This window comes from Rhinoderma darwinii, chromosome 6, assembly GCF_050947455.1.
Source record: "Rhinoderma darwinii isolate aRhiDar2 chromosome 6, aRhiDar2.hap1, whole genome shotgun sequence".
Classification (NCBI taxonomy): Eukaryota; Metazoa; Chordata; class Amphibia; order Anura; family Rhinodermatidae; genus Rhinoderma; species Rhinoderma darwinii.
The window spans coordinates 27,146,731-27,163,011 of NC_134692.1; the positions used below are offsets into that span (position 1 = coordinate 27,146,731).

The following is a 16,281-nucleotide window of genomic DNA, read 5'->3' on the forward strand; positions in this document are numbered from 1 at the left end:
AATATAAATGCAGCGTGGCACATCTGCAATTTTTTTTTTGCAAAACATTAAAGGAGGCTCTGTCACCAGTTTAATACTTCTCTATCTCCTACCTAAGCTAACTAATGCTTTGTTGTAGGTAACTATTGTTTTTTGTTTTTTTTTAAAACAAAGTTTATAATTGACAAAGTTCTGATCATTTTTCGATTTATGCTAATTTTTTCTAAATGCCCAACTGGGCGTTTTTTTAATTTCGTTTCACCAAGTGGGCGTTGTAAAGAAAAGTGTATGACGCTACAAATCAGCGTCATTCAGTTCTCTTCATTCATGCCCAGCGTGATGTCTGCTAGAATTGTGAGATCACGCTCGGACGTCACTTACTCTCGCAGTTCCTTCACTACAGCGACGGGAGAATGACCAGACATCGCCTCCAGTCGTGCCAGGACGATTATCATCCTCAGCAGCAGTCCTGGCACGGCTGGAGGCGATGTCTAGTCACTCTCCCGTCGCTTCGGTGAAGGGACTGCGGGAGTGACGTCACAGCGTGATTTCGCGATTCTAGTGGAGATCACGATGGCCTGTGAATAAAGCTGGGCATGAATGAAGAGAAGTGTATGACGCAGATTGGTCAGCGTCATACACTTTTCTTTACAACGCCCACTTGGTGAAACGAAAAAAACAAAACACCCAGTTGGGCATTTAGAAAAAATTTACATAAATATAAAAATGATCAGAACATGGTCAATAATAAACGTTTAAAAAAAATAAATAAATACAATAGTTACCTACAACAAAGCGTTAATTAGATTAGGTATAAAATAGAGAAGTATTAAACTGGTGACAGAGCCTCTTTAAACAACGGGGATATCTAGTATATGATCCCAGTGCACAAATAATATTGTTGTAAGGTACCTACATAACAATGTCCAATCAATAAACTAAAGAACATAGCTGCCATTCTAAAGGTTCGGGTACCAAGCTCTTCTGCTGCTTCGTTTTAGCAAACGGTGGGCGTCTCAGTGCTCAGACCCCCACCGATCAAAACTTCTGACATGTCACTATGATATTTCAGAAGTTTGTTGAATGTTTAGTTACCCTTTAACCTGAATCCGTCAGTCCAGCTGACTCACAGCTGGGCTCAGAGCATATCATGTGTGCATCTGACACACAGGATCCCCCTACTAATGATCAACTGATTAAAGCGGATGCATAGAAGCTGGATCCCAAAAACGATGCAACATTTTTAACAAAGATATATTTGAAAAATTATTTTTAGCCCAAAATACATACAAGATAAAAAATGACAGTACAATGTTTTCATAGCCTTTTTTTTACGTCACCACACAATCACCTTACTGGGGTGGAAAGTACTCTCCACTAACTGCTTCAGCCAGAGGCCTAAAGCACTACCCTATTGCCCTAGTACCTAATAATTCTCCTTTTAGAAACCAAATAGCAAATTGTAAGCAAATAGAATAAAACAGATTTGAAGAGATTTATAAATATAGTTCATATGGTCAGTCTCTTCCCCAGTACAACCATGCTCCGCACAACTCAAGCCTCACTTGAGAGGTGCATGGGTTTCATAAATGTGCACACCATATTTTTCAATGTATTCACGCCAGAAAAATGCATTAATAAATTGGTCCGATTATGTGTTCTTAAAGGGGTTTTCCCATCACACAAAAAATTGATGGCATATACCAACTGCCGGGACCCTGATTGATTCTGAGAATGAAGGGGCCGCTGTTTTTCTTGCACCGTCGTTTTCTCGGCCACCCGCTGTTTTCCTCTGTACAGAAGCGCCGCTCTTTTTCCTTGCACAGTTGAACTTCCGGCCACCCACTGTTTTCCTCTGCACAGAAGGGAAAAACTTTGAGGGGGCCGCAGTGTTGGTTCATTTTCTGGATCGGTGGGAGTTCTATTTACAGTGTTCCACTGATCAAAAAGTGATGGTGTATCCTAGCGATATGCCGTCATGTTCTTTGAAGGTAAAATAACTTTAATAGAGGAGAAACAGTATCAGCAACTTTTTACATCTATTGAAGATGAAATATTTTGTCATTGTGTTCAATTTGTAGACACGAAGTACCCGATACCATTAGGGAGAGGTGGTGCTGTAACTGACTAGAATCAATAAAGTAGCTTTTTATTTCACATTTTGACCTCAAACAACCTAATTTGTATGTTTAGTAAATTCCCTTTAAATAAGGACTCGTTTTTTTGTTTTTCTATGGCCAATTTATCCTATAACTTTGATACATACACTACCGTTTAAAAGTTTAGGGTCACTTAGAAATGTCCTTATTTTTTTAAAGAAAAGCACAGTTTTTTTCAATGAAGATAATATTAAATTAATCAGAAATACACTCTATACATTGTTAATGTGCTAAATGACTATTCTAGCTGCAAACGTCTGGTTTTTAATGCAATATCTACATAGGTGTATAGAGGCCCATTTCCAGCAACCGTCACTCCAGTGTTCTAATGGTACATTGTGTTTGCTAACTGTGTTAGAAGGCTAATGGATGATTAGAAAGCACTTGAAAACCCTTGTGCAATTATGTTAGCACCGCTGTAAACCGTTTTGCTGTTTAGAGAAGCTATAAAACTGACCTTCCTTTGAACTAGTTGAGAATCTCGAGCATTACATTTGTGGGTTCGATTACACTTTCCAAATGGCTAGAAAAAGAGAGCTTTCATGTCAAACTCGACAGTCTATTCTTGTTCTTAGAAATGAAGGCTATTCCATGCGAGAAATTGCCAAAAAAACTGAAGATTTCCTACAATGGTGTGTACTACTCCCTTCAGAGGACAGTGCAAACAGGCTCTAACCAGAGTAGAAAGAGAAGTGGGAGGCCCCGCTGCACAACTGAGCAACAAAACAAGTACATTAGAGTCTCTAGTTTGAGAAATAGACGCCTCACAGGTCCTCAACTGGCAGCTTCATTAAATAGTACCCGCAAAACGCCAGTGTCAACGTTTACAGTGACGAGGCGACTCCGGGATGCTGGCCTTCAGGGCAGAGTGGCAAAGAAAAAGCCATATCTGAGACTGGCTAATAAAAGGAAAAGATTAATAAGGGCAAAAGCACACAGACATTGGACAGAGGAAGATTGGAAAAAAGTGTTATGGACAGACGAATCGAAGTTTGAGGTGTTTGGATCACACAGAAGGACATTTGTGAGACGCAGAACAACTGAAAAGATGCTGGAAGAGTGCCTGACCCCATCTGTCAAGCATGGTGGAGGTAATGTGATGGTCTGGGGTTGCTTTGGTGCTGGTAAAGTGGGAGATTTGTACAAGGTAAAAGGGATTTTGAATAAGGAAGGCTATCACTCCATTTTGCAACGCCATGCCATACCCTGTGGACAGCGCTTGATTGGAGCCAATTTCATCCTACAACAGGACAATGACCCAAAGCACACCTCCAAATTATGCAAGAACTATTTAGGGAAGAAGCAGGCAGCTGGTATTCTATCTGTAATGGAGTGGCCAGCGCAGTCACCAGATCTCAACCCCATAGAGCTGTTGTGGGAGCAGCTTGACCGTATGGTACGCAAGAAGTGCCCATCAAGCCAATCCAACTTGTGGGAGGGGCTTCTGGAAGCATGGGGTGAAATGTCTCCCGATTACCTCAGCAAATTAACAGCTAGAATGCCAAAGGTCTGCAATGCTGTAATTGCTGCAAATAGAGCATTCCTTGACGAAAGCAAAGTTTGAAGGAGAAAATTATTATTTTAAATAAAAATCATTATTTATAACCTTGTCAATGTCTTGACTATATTTTCAAGTCATTTTGCAACTCATTTGATAAATATAAGTGTGAGTTTTCTTGGAAAACACAAAATTGTCTGGGTGACCCCAAACTTTTGAACGGTAGTGTAGATAGAGAATATTTTCAGATGACCATTGTTCATAGAGTAAAAAGTATACATTGTAGTTGATGCGGTAATAAACCGGTAATGGTGAAATAAACCCGCTGCACTGAGGATCCTGCAAATATTGCATCACGAAAAAGCCACACGCTGTTTATATCTGTACATTTGTGTTACACCAGTGCGTCAAGAGGGAATCTGAATAGTTATATAGGGGACATTAAGTTGAAGGGTATTCTGTAGCAGATGGCAAAGACAACAGCATTTTCCATCAAGCGAGACAATAAAAAGGCTATTGCCGCATCATAGGTACCTTGGGAAAATTGAACCTGTCCATTTACATAATAATGAATGCAAAGATGCTATTTAAATATATTTCTAGTCAAGGTTTACATAATACGTATAATGTGTGGTGGGCATAAATACAAAGGAAAAAGGTACAAAATAAGAACATTCTTACTTCATATACAGTAGTTGGGTAACATATCTGTACATAGAGTACAGTGAAAGCCTATATCTATTCTCAAAAAAGAAACCGTTTAAATTTTAAGGGGCTGTCCAGAATTAGAAATAAGGTCTGCCTGTTTTCCCCTCTAAAACAGCGCCACCCTTGTCCTGGGCTGTGTCTGGGATTGCAGCTGATCCATATTTCCCATGGACAGGAGTGGCGTTGTTTTTGGAGGAAAAAAGTAAACTCGTTTTTTCTAATCCTAAACAACCCCTTTTGAAAGACACTTGGGCGAGCATGATTCTAATCTGTCTCTTGTCTGAGGTATATTGGGCCACTGCATCCCCTTTGCAGTGAGCTCCCCCTAGTGGTGGCTGCAGGCAGCAATATTTTTTTTTACATTTATCTCTAGGTCTATAAAATGATTGTAAACTAGAAGGTCGACCGCTGTAAAGATATATTAAAAAATGAATCAGCACAAAAATTTGGACCTGTAAATGAAATAGTATTCCTGTATTTCTCCATTGCAATGTGGTTTAGAACTATATGTCTTTTGCTCTCGGGAGGGTCAAACTTTTTTGTTTTGCATACATTTTGCCAGACACCAGAGAGACTCTCCGCAATCTTCAACTGTAATTAGAAATGAGATCTTGATTTACCGTCTTTCGCTGTATGTTTGAAAGGCATCAGTAAACACAGTATATGGGTCAGTATCAAGCTTAGGGCATTATTTATCCATTGATGAGAGCTTCTCTAGTGACTCCAGCAAATGACAGGCAGAAGACGAGACATTAAAGACAAGAGTGATTTCTTTAATTTAATTAAACTGGAATGGGACATAAATGTTATTACCTTTGGGCACCTAACTCTAGTAGAAATGTAAACAAATCTGCTTGACAAGCTGGTATACTGGGGGGAATAGAAAAGTAATATTATTGAAAGAAAATCTCAGCAAGGCGGCACTGTCTCTCCTGCTATTCCCTTGAAAAGTAACAAAAAGTTGTAGACATCTAATGCTTCCTACTCCAGTGCTAGAGACCTGCGTCAACAATATACACTACCAGCACTTCTTTAATATAGAACCTTCAACATTTACTTCCGACAGGCGCTATTGACCATGAAGTCAGGAGTGGTGTTATTTCTAATGTCAAATGATGCCGCGGCAGGGTAGCTGTGAATCACAGCCTATCTATCACAGGAGATGGCACAGGTACACATCCTGTGCCCATGCCATCCCACTGCCATACATTTTGACACTGATCGCTACTGACTTGCTTTCATTAAATGTATGGTGGAGGATGGGAAAGGCTAAGAGGGACTGCATTGTGGCTGCTTCCCATGTCAGCTGAATACAAGTTCTGTATATAACGCATTTAGTTTCTGACTACAGGTGCCATAAATGGGGTCTGTATTCAGCTGACAGTGATAAAAAAACATCTAGGGAAGTTTTTTTTATTACCTGTTCATCCTTGTTGCCCTCCTCTGTTACTTGAATAAGTGTACTCGGGAATTACATTACAAGCTGGAATGATTCAAGTGGATGCAAAGGTGAACCTTCTCTTCACAGTGTTTTGCAGGAATGGGTATATGGTGACAAACCCAACAGAGACGACCTTGCATTGCTTCTGGAATGCTGTGTTCCTTGCATTTTTCTGTTTCAACGACTACTAACAGTATAGCAAATTCAGTAATCTAGGACAAACCCAGGAAAGTCATCAGAAGTTGTAGTCCAGAGCTGCATTCACAGTTCTGCTCGTTGCTACTGTAAACTGTCAACTTGTCAACAAATACACACCTAACAGCTTAGCAAACTTTCAGAAGTTTGACACTTATCATCCGGCATGTTTACAGTCCTCATCATCGTGAAGTGTTCGTACATGGATGCGAATATATCACAAAGTTATAATATTCCCGGCTACCCCTTCAAAAATTTTTATATACATGACTCCAAAATATTCTTCAGCACTATATTACACTAGCTTTTTTATAGCTTGAAACTGGTTTAAATTAAAATGATGCATATTGATACACTGAAAACACTTTGGGATGACCATCTAAAATGTCATTGAAAGTGGTCTTCGGGTTGGAGGGGGGTCTTCTCAAAGAGGATGGCCGGTATGGATAATATATGATGATACTAAAAATCTGTCAGAAGAAATCTGGTCTGGATAAGGAAATGGTCTTTTCAAAGAGGTGGTCTTCTGGAGAGATTTCACTGTGTGTCAGTAATACACTATTCTACTCTACATTTTTATATAGTTTTCAATATATGTTAATTTTTATAATTCTCCATTTGCATGTTTGTAAATCATAGTTTTATAAACCTCACACTCTGACGGCATAGCCTGATGATCACATAGAGATGAGTGGCGTTACGTAGCTGCTATTCATCTCAGCCTCCAGAAACAGTCTGCCACAGATCACATTTGCAGGAAGTCCTTTATTTTGTGCCAACCACTGATTGACTGACAAGAAGTCCTTTTTCTCTCTCTAAAAAAGAAGTTCTTCAACAGCTGCAGTGTGTATTATACAATGATATACAGGAATATCCCCTTTACTCTTCAATAAGAAGTTCTGCAGCAGTAGGGTGGGTATTATCGCTTCTCGGCCTTTTGGCTAAGATCAAGTGTAGTACCTGCCCAAGCTGAGGTTAGTAATGATCCCTGTCGGTGGAAGTTTGGACCATCGTAGGGGGATGACAGAACGCCGAGGTGAGGGCAGGGAGCCACAACGGTCATCGTTCTGGAGTACGCACTTGGCTTAAAAGGTACCATTTGTAGGTGACCAGGTGACGAGGTCAGGAGGTCGGGTAGTTTGGAAGTCCGAGTTGCTATGTGCCCCAAGGCTGGTGACCTTGGGGTGCCCTGAATCACTGGGGTTGGGATCCCACTGAGTGAAGGCACACTTTCACGCACTCTCTTTCACACTTCTGAGCACACACCTTTATTCTGCCGGCCTTCTGGCTGGGAGATGAGGATTTTTTTTATACCTGGCGGATGTCCAGGCTGTATCACAGCGCACATCCACTTATTTAATTTTGTTTTTCACTGTGTGTTTGTCACTGTCACATTTGTCACAGGATTTCGGATGCGGTGCCCTTTTGGGACCCTGCCAAGGTCTAGGGGGAAAATGTGTGGCCTTCTGGTTCCTTTTTCCCCTGCAACCCGGCCTCCCTTCTTTGGAGGGGAGGTGCAAGTAGAAACAGGCTCCAAGGTGGACACTGGGGTGGCAGCCCACATAGAAGCCTTGCAGTGTTGTTGGGTCTCCCTGAGCTTCGGCAAGGGGGGGGGGGATCATCGATCCTCGACCCTCTTGGCCTATGGCTTGGAGGGTCGGGGAACGGTTATGCGGGGCCTCTCTCTTTTAAGAGAAGGGCCTGCGATAGACCGCATCCTTGTGCACTTTTTGTGTGGCACCCCTGCACTTTTTTTTTGCACCTTGGTGATAGAAAGCATGGCTCAGGCTTTCATAAAAAAAAAAGGTGGGTATTATTGTATTATAAGGAATAATATAGCCCTACTTTACATTACTAAGACTATCAGAAATCATCTGTATAAATGCACTCAGTGTCATGTTTTTAGGTGGTCATGGAACTCCTTGGTGACGTCTAATATTCTTCTAATTTACAGTAGAGGGGACATTCGATGACGGGTCAATAAAAAAAATTATATTATAATGTGCTGTGCGCATTTATGCTAGCCTCTCTGTGTTTCAGTAGTCTGAATATCTTAGTCTCCAAAAATGTGACTTGTGCCAAAATATTTTTTTAAATCAGTGTTCATGTATATTTATGTTTCTTTTCATAGGCAAATGTCGATTCATGTTGATATGTGCTCCCCCATGAGTCTTTTCTCCTGGTCCCTTTGCATTTGTGACACTACAAGCTGTTGGACACATTAAAATATTCAATCTGCTGCATCATTAAATTATTTAGTAATAAGAGGGCATGTTAACACATCAGCTGTAAAAATTCTGTTGGAAAAGCAGAGATCACACAATGAAAAAAATGCAATGAGTAGTGTGTGCAATTTGCTGCTGCTGCTGCTGCAAAATCGCCTTGATTTCCAAAATAAATTTTTTATTCGGCTTTTCACAATACAAAAAATGCAAACAATGACAAATTAAATGGCCAAAATGACCGATATTATACAGAGTTACATATCTCACATAAAAAAAGTGGGACAGTCCGCCAATAAGTATTGCTCATAACCCCTAATATGTAGAAAATAAATGGGCATTATACATTCCAGGACCATAGAATGCCAAATCACCTTTATATTATTTGTATAACGCACCACAAAAACAGATTTTTGGTTTATACAAATGGAAATCACAATTACTGCATAGTGTATACTGAAAAATGCTTATTGTTCTATACATTGTAGAGACGCAGCACACAATGATTTAAAAATGGTTGCACCATCAGAATGAATGACCACCATGTAATACTACATTTCCTCGGCAGTTGGCTGCACCAATTAGGTTTGAGGTTTAGGCTGGGTTCACGCGACCTATTTTCAGACGTAAACGAGGCGTATTATGCCTCGTTTTACGTCTGAAAATAGGGCTGCAATACGTCGGCAAACATCTGCCCATTCATTTGAATGGGTTTGCCGACGTACTGTGCAGACAACCTGTAATTTACGCGTCGTCGTTTGACAGCTGTCAAACGACGACGCGTAAATGGACTGCCTCATCAAAGAAGTGCAGGAGACTTATATACATTATATGCAGGACACTTATATACATTATATGCAGGACACTTCTTTGCCACGTAATTTGAGCCGTTCTTCATTGAACTCAATGAAGCACAGCTCAAGATTTACGAGCGTCTCAGACGCCTCGTAAATTACGAGGAGGAGCATTTACGTGTGAAACGAGGCAGCTGTTAACAGTCTGTCTTTTCACACGTAAATGCCTCTCATCGTGTGAACATACCCTTATAGAGACGTTTCATTCTGAAAATCAGTGGTGGTTTGATATCACATTCTTCAATCACATGATCAACAACATTTTGATCTGATTTGCCCTTTAAATTATTTAAATTGGAATTTTCCCCACAACCGATCGAAGAATACTCCAGCAGCTAAAGGGGGGAATTAATTTGTAAAGGTGGAACTATAATTTAAGGCCTAGTTCACATGGAGTCCGAAATCACCTCCCATTGACGAAAGAGCATGTCGCTTGCTCTGTGTGAACTAGGCCAAAAAAGAATGATGATCCTTCAACATCATTACGTTTTATAACTTAAGTCCTTGGTACCGCAGTCATTTTTCATTTTTGTTCTTTCTCCCCGCGCGGGGGTGCCCCAAATCCTGGTGCCAGAGAAGCACCAAACAAACCACTCTGCCTTGGCCAAGGTATTTAGATACAGGGCTAGCGCTACAACCAAATCTTCATCCCAGGTGAAGTCTAGCCACGCCACTATGTGTTGTGTTGACTCATTAAACTCTTTGGAGATCCAGCGTTTCTTGTGGTAATTAAATTACAATAATGCGGAGGGTTTACTTGTAGTGCTATGTAAAATGATGAGTTGCACCAAATGACAAACTCAGCTCCACTACATCTATACAATATGGGGAGAATTATATGGACCTAAACAACATATAAAATGAACCTTAGTCACCTATATAGAACACAGTGCGCCAAAGGTGACAAAGGGGTGTATAGTATTTTAGATAAATCTAAAAGTTAGAATGACTTATGCAACCAAGGAAGATCTGTAATATAAAAATAATAGTGGCCAATGTGGTTGTACAATTTGTACCATTGGTGGATTTATAAGACAGGTCTAACATTATTAGTTGCAATTTCTAGTGGCAATCCAAAGCGAATTATCAATTAGAAATAGTTTCAGTGTTATTTTGTTGCATTCAGCGCTTCTATGGTTTACGCTAAGGAAAAACAAAGAAAATATACAAATACAGTTTATAATCAAAGCTCTGGAGACACATAAAAAGTCTTTATTGAGGTATCTTGTTCTAGAAACTCTGATGGGAGCGCAATTACATTACACTTTAATGCTGAAACCTAGAAAAAGTTGGCTTCGTATTGCTACAATATAGTCACAAATATCCCATATATTTTATTAAAATGATTTGGACAATTTTTAATTACCGTACAAATCATGAAATTGCTGAAGCAGGAGCCATACCGAACAGTTATATAAGACTGAAATGGAAGACACAACTAAAATGGGTGCAATTTAATTGTCTAGAGAATGGTCTTCATTACACAGCATAAAATGCCAGCAGTAAGATACAGTTATACTAATCTCAGAAAATACTTACCATATGCAACATTTAATGAGATGAGGCAAAGACATAGAATAAAACCTAATTAAATGAGGACCTTCCTCAGTGAGCAACCAGCAAGCTAATGAAATTAAGCTCTTGAGATGCTTTGGTATATCCCAATCTGGAATACAATATCGTTTTAAAAAAGGTCATAAAACCCTTAATAGAGCTAAAAATATGTGATACCTTCCTGTTATGGAATATTAACAAACATCTCCGGGAAATGGAGGTCATTCGGTCTTCCTTTTTGGTCCAGCTCAAAAAAACTCTTTTTAGCCTTTCCATAGCTGGGTAACAACAAACTTTGCCACCATAATAGCTTTGACCGGAGTTGTCATGGAGCTTACCCAAAACAGATCAGCAAATCTGCCTAGATATGCATACTTAAAGGGGTTGTCCAGGCATGGGGTGTTTTTTCATACTGATGACCTATCCACAGGATAGGTCATCAATATATGATCGGCAGGGTTTAGTCATCCACACCCCACACCGATCAGCTGCACCGGATGTTATGCAGTAGTTGGTCCCACAAGCAGATGGCTCCAGTCATAATATAGCACCCGTGCTGGGTTACTGCAGCTCTGCTCCTGTTCTCCTGAATAGGTGCAGAGTTGCAGTACTGTAGCACGGTCGCTGTACTGTCACCGTTGTCGCCTGCTTCCGGCACTGACCACTGCATAACATCCGGAGACAGCTAGAACAGCTGATCGGTGCGGGGTCTGGGTGTTGGATCCTCACCAATCATATTCTAGACTGACACTCGGATTGCTGCGGATATGCCAGCAAATCTGCACATGGATTAGCCCCATTATAATTCAATAGGACTACTCTCGGCTTTTCAGTGCGGCACCTGCGCAGAAAATAAGAATCCACGACTAAATCTTCATCAAATCCTAAACATGTGAACATAGCATAAGATTAAAGGTCCTGGTAATTTTTTTTTGTTTTCTGATTTAATGCAAGAAGTAAAATATTATGAAACAATAATGAAATAAAGTCACAATGTTTGAAATATCTTTGTTTTTTTATCAGATGTTTACATAATTTCAGTTATTTGGGAAGTACAAAAGCCAACAATTGTTACAAGTATTAGGCAGAGTTTTTTTTGCAGGAGGAAAATTCTGCCTCAAAATTCCGTTTGGGATTTTGAGGCAGATTTTGACCTTCCTGCACGCCGTTTGCTGCGATTTTCGCACCGTTTTTCGCTCGTGCCCATTGAGTGCTAAGGGGAAAAAACTTCGCGAAATACGCTTTCTTTGCCTCCCATTGATGTCAATGGAAGGTCAGCGGCGTAAACGCCTGAAGATAGGGCATGACGCTTCTTTTTACCGTGAGCGTTTTTTCCCGCTCGCAGTAAAACACGCGTCCGCCTCCCATTGAAATCAATGGGTGGCATTTTCGACCATTTCTGGCGCGTTTTCCGACGAGGTCTCCGCGTCAAAAAACGTGTAAAAAAACTCAGTGTGAACTGGCCCTGACAGTGTTGCCAAAATAAGGACATTGTCGTGATGATTACAGGGTGGCCCACTGCTGCCTTTCACCTTCTTAAAGGGGTTGTCCAGAGATTGAAAAACATGGCTGTCTGGTGTTGCAGTTTATCCCCATTCACTCCAAAAGAGCAGAAATAGGCACAACCCATGGTCAGGCGCGCCACTGTTGCTGGAAGAAAGTAGCCCGGTTTTTGTCTGATACTGCAAATCCCTTTAATGTTCTTTTAATATAGATTAAGTGGAATTTTTCAGTGACGCTGACACAAGCTTTAGTTGCAGAGTTTGGCACGTTGCTCTGTTTCCACATATGCTGTATTGATTGGTTTCTCTAGTCTATTTCTTCATAAGTAAATTGATTTAAATGAGTCAAATGACCTGCAATGTTGTCATGGTATAGGTTGACAGACCACAAGTTTGATGGATATTGAACAGGAATCAGGTCAATAAGGTGACCTTTGAAATTCTTTATAAAAAGTGCATTTTTTGATCTAATGTTTAGCATTTTCTATTATGTAAATTAACTTCTTATTTGCTGGTGTGTATGTCAGTAAATAATAATAATTGCCTAAAGACTAACCTGGTTGCCTAAAGGGGAAGGTCTACCCATCAACACTATTTTTCTATTCTCTAAACAGGTCTACTATTTTGTGTTGATTAATTTCTTAAGAAATCTTTATAGTTGTCGGCGATCCGCTTCGGATACAGAGTTCAAAATCCCTTGCATAGACATAGGGTTGAATGATAAAATTCTGGTTACGAGCAGCCGTCCTAGGGTGTGCTTAGGATCTAACTGCATGCGCTTTATACATTGATGACAATAATAAAACTTTATGATGTATGCTCCCCCTAGTGGTGGCTATTTACGTTTGTTGGCTTTACCAAAGAATTTCCTAAGGACTTAAACATTTTGTGTAGGTCATTACAAAAGAAGTTGCTATGAGACAATAGTTTTTCAACCATACCATGTTTAGCACTCATGACTCATATTGTGAGTCAGAAAACCGAACCAATGCAAGACCCATATATAAGGGTCTGTTCACACTGTATTGACGGCAAGATTAGTGCAGTTTGACACACTATTCTTGCCCTCAATAAAACTAGAACCCGACAGACCCCTATCAAAGTCAATGGGGTTCGTTGGTGCTGATAGATCCATCACCACGTGATGACTTCTGGTATAGATGATAGTGTGATCAAAGACAAAGTCCGATACAAAATATATATGGCAATTAGTCAGCTGCAACTCCCAAATTGGCATGAAGGAAGTATGAATAAGGCGACACTGTTAAATGCAGTATTGAGTGAATCGATTGCGACTGGTCTATTTTCTTGTAGGGTTTTGTATTACAACATGCAGATGTAGTCGTCTTTATCTTGACTTTTAACGCATTAAATACACAGTGGCAAGATCCTTTATCTTGACTTTTTCAATGACTTTTCAATGGCTTTTGGTGTGTGATATCACGCTGCAACAAGTTATCAGAGTCCAGATAAAGATGGCTACATCCGTATTAGTGCAGTAGTGTACGAGAGAATTCTGAATTGGTAAGGGGAATCTAATAAGAAATGCTTCCATCTGCTTTGCTTCGCATTTAGTTAATTTAATGGTCACCCACAGATACACAACATTTTAAGATCAGGCTATTGGTGATGTAATTTTATTGCATGAGAGATAAGCTGGAATATCATAAAAATAATACAGTTCCAGTACCCTAAGAAATCTATACTTTATTTCCTTCTAGTCGCACACTTTATAAAGAAAGGATAAATTATTTCAATATAATCAGAATACTGGAACAACAAAAATGATATATGGGTAGTCATGATGTCATCTAATTCTCATAAGTAGCTTAAAGTGTACCTCCCGATTTGGCCAAAATCTAAAACCGAGAAGGCTTTCCTCGAAGTGTAAGTCTACATTTCACATTAGGAAGAGTTGACTGGATGGTCTACCTGCTATGGAATTCTAAAACTTACTGTGGTTGTTTCCAATAGTAGGTGTCGTTATCCATATTCACTTGCTATGCAATTCCTATTAACCTAAATAGGGGTATGAAACAAGGCAAGAATAAAAGCAGTGGATCTACTAAAAAATTGGAAATGTACACTGTTTATAAGTCAGTAGCAAAAGTGCCTATAGTTTTTTTTTGTAAGGATGTATTGATTATGCTGTAGAACTAAGTCCTTCCTTAAATGGTCACTAACCTTTCAACACATTTTGCATAAATCAATAGTACAAGGACATATAAGAAACTTTCTAATATAGCTTATTAGAGAAAAATGCCTCTTTCTCCACTTATCAGGCACTTCTCTTTTACTCTTAATTCACTGCTAAAATCCATCTTGAGAGACAAGTTGAATTATTAGCACACTGATTATATGCTGCCCATAGAAGTCTAAGGAGGAGCGAGCAGAGTGTGAGAGAGGGGCAGAGAGACAAAAAATATGCTGCTGTAGATTCTTGTAAATGTTTTATCTCACCCCAGTGCTGGATTCACAGCTACACTGCTCCTTACTGCTGTATGGTTTCCCCCATGCTGCTGCTGCACCCGAAGGTGTGCTACAAAGATATTGGGGAGCAGGATGTTCTCTTCTATTTGTGTGCAGTGTATGTCAGACATGATAGCAGTTAGGCTCCACCCACTAGCTCAGGGAACACTTATATTTAGAAATAGAACCTATATAGGAAAAAAAAACTACCACAAAAATGCAGCCTACAAGTTATGTGATGGCTGGAAATATTATTATAACTCATGTACACATATACAGTATGACAGTTTATCCTGGAAAGTCACACAAAAGGTTAGGTATGCTTTAAAATAACTTTGTCCATTTCTAGTCAACCTGGTGTCAACCTTTCCAGTTAGCCAATAAAGTGTATTAGTTTAAAGGGGTTGTCCAGGATTTTGAAAACTTAGCTGCTTTCTTCCAGAAACTGCACCACACTTGTCCATGTGCAGGATATTCAAAGAGAATCACACTCCCCCATAAAATTCAGATGTTAATAGTTATCAGAATAGCAATATACAGATCCTGTAATACGGACTCTAGAAAGGGAACATTAACTTCAATGGAGTGTTTCTGGTGGGACACTTATTGTAATGCACACCGGATATTGTTTGATTGATGTTTATTACTTATTGCAGATGAAGGTGTTTATAAAGTATCTAAATCTAAACCCAGTGTTAACTCATTAGATGTGCAACACATTGGTTGTGTCTGGTATTACAGATCAGCTCCAATGAAGTGAATGGGAATGAGTAGCAATACCACTTTCAACCTGTTAACAGATCTGGTGCTGTTTGAACCCTGAACATCTCCTTTAAAAGGGCTTTCTCATAAGTCATGAAAACAACCCCATTCCATTTGCCCTTTTAGGGCAATTGAACATCTTAGAGGCCCCCACTCAGGACCCTCCCCTATGAGGCAGAGCAGAGAGCTACTAACGAAGAGTAACTCTCAATCTGTCTGACCCAGCCCGTCCACGTATCACTTGGTCGGCCACTCTTATAGATGTAACACTAAATTTCACATGCATCAGCCAAAGCCAGGGAAACGCACAGACAGATGCATGTCCCCACGTAGCGATATCAGCTATTGTCCAGGGGTTTCTGAAGCCAACCCGGGGCGATCATCTGATGACTAAACTGGCTTTAATTTAAAATGGGTCTGAGACAACCCCTTTAACTACAAACCCACTAGTTTAATTTTACTCTCACAAATTTTTTTGGGTTACCAGAAAGCAGTGAATTGTGGGAGCTCAGATAATAGTTACACAAAGCTAAGCTAGTTGAACACATGTCTGACAGAAGGTCAGAGAAAAGCCACTGTCTGTTTCCAAGGGCAACCAGCAGAATTTTGACACCAGCTATAATTATTAATGTAGAAATAACACAAACATTTTACAAAAACAAAGAATTTTCAAAGTTATTCAACTTTTTCTGTAGATTTGAACGGTTGTGAAAAGCGGAATTATACTTATAACCATATGTTAATTTTATACACGTATAACATATCACTTCAACCAATAGATGGAGATGATATGATACAATTTTATTCCCCGATTTATATGCCTGCCTTTACCATAGATGCCTAACAAATCTTCTGAGTAATTTTTAACCTCCCTAAAAAGAGAAAAAAGTATTTATCCCTGCCTGTAATAAATAGTGTTAAAATAATTGTAAACCTGT

At 39.7% G+C, this 16,281-nt stretch overlaps 1 protein-coding gene and 1 pseudogene across 4 annotated transcripts in view; one reads left to right on the top strand and one right to left on the bottom strand.

The window, feature by feature from the left end:
- The window catches only part of KCNH7 (potassium voltage-gated channel subfamily H member 7), a 260,266-nt gene that overhangs the window by 131,168 nt on the left and 112,817 nt on the right, over nucleotides 1-16,281 (bottom strand). The gene's annotated exons all lie outside the window — the stretch shown is intronic.
- Nucleotides 6,902-6,971, top strand: LOC142656751 (U2 spliceosomal RNA; annotated as a pseudogene).